Here is a 1,759-nt window from a genome sequence, read left to right as displayed (position 1 = left end):
GTGATCAATCTGTTTTGCAGATTGATCACACAGTTAATTTTTCAATCTCCAGCAAATTTTAAATAGCATCCAAAATCCTCCTTTTTGGAATGTAAGGAAATAGATAGTGCTTTTCCATTGTTTGATCAATTGTAACTCCTGATTGTAGCAACCCTAAAACGAATGGCACTTCAGAAATACAGTAGAGTATACCAATTATTCTCTCAAACTTTATATCCTATCGTGTTGTTTGTGTTTTAAGTTTATTTATTTATTTTATTTATTTATTTTTTATTTTATTTTATTTTTTTTTAAGCGTACAGGTTTGGAATATTTTAAAATCCTTAAGGGTTCATCCATTATTTTCATCATTTTCACGCGCGTACAAAACGTACGCTGGGGGGAGGGGGTTGAAAGTGTGTGTACGCTTTTCAAAAAGTACAAAAATAACGATTTGGAAATGTTAGCCTACGTTTTTGTACCTAGCAATTCACGAGTAAATGTTAAGTTTATCAATTGTTTATACACAGCGTCATCTTGCATCCCTGATTAACGATGTGTTGGTTAAAGCATTGTGTACTTATAAACAATTTCGAAATACAAGGGAAATGCACTCTAGCCAGGGGCGGATCCAGGATATGAAAGAGGGTGGTTTAAAATGTCTAAAAAAATAACCCCAACATTAAAAGTGGTCCTGGGAACTTCCCCCTGGAAAATTTGGATTCCTAGATGGCCGGAAATAAGCTTTCCCGACTTCTGAGGAGTTTTTAATGACCTTTAAGTTCTTCAAAATTCAAGGTTTTCTCCTCTTGAAAAAGATCAGGTAATTTTATCTCATTCTTTAGGCCATTATATAGAGAGAAAAAAAATAAAAGACATAAGCAATAAATTATTATATTCCAACAATAGAACCCACTTTCGTACATACATTATTACGACATTGAACCAAAAACAGTTTGTATAATTTTATTTAATTGAAGGCTATTTGGGCTAAGCATACTTTGTCTGATTTGCCAACCTATATGCCTAGGTAGGTTCAGGCGCGGATCCAGCGGGGGGCCACGGGGGCCCGTTCCCCCACCCCTGTCAGTCACGCCGAAAAAAAAAATTAGAAGAGTTAAAGGGAAGAAAGAAAGAGGGAAAAAAGAAAGTGTACTCATGAGTTCAGTGACGGATCCAGCAGAGGGCGAAAGGAGAGCTCGATTATTTTACCACTCACTAATTTTGAATTTTCTATTGATTGTCAACGAACACAACGCTATTATCCCCGACGCATCAATCAGGATGTAAAAAGGCCAAAAGGCGGAGACCTAAAGACAGAGTTTTTTTTTAGCCGGAATGTAGTATCCAGCTATAGAACAGCTTTCCATGCTCAGCATGGAGTAACGCCTACGCGTTCTCGTGCTAAAATCCGCCGGCCATCGACCCTTTATATAATGATTTTGATAAACAATCATAATTCCCTGTAATATCTACTAAACATTTAACGAATGAACTTCCTTGTGTTGTGGTCATATTAGACTGTTATATTTTTAAAGAAGACCATTCAGCAAACAACATAAAACAAAATTCCCACGTCGGTGCATGCATAAAACGTATAATTTCCTGAAATTTGGATATAGAGCGGACTTCCTTATGATTTAGGCCTAAGAAAATATAAATGTATACGGGTCTGAACTTTGTAGGTGACAAAGTGTTCTTCCTTATGTTGTGGTCATATTAGAATATAATATCACTAAAGACCATTCAACAAACAACATGAAACATAGGGCCTATATCA

This window comes from Anneissia japonica, unplaced genomic scaffold (genome assembly GCF_011630105.1).
Source record: "Anneissia japonica isolate Jap-2015-1 unplaced genomic scaffold, ASM1163010v1 scaffold284983_len440753_cov197, whole genome shotgun sequence".
In the NCBI taxonomy this organism is placed as follows: domain Eukaryota; kingdom Metazoa; phylum Echinodermata; class Crinoidea; order Comatulida; family Comatulidae; genus Anneissia; species Anneissia japonica.
Note: the sequence above shows the minus strand (reverse complement) of the source record.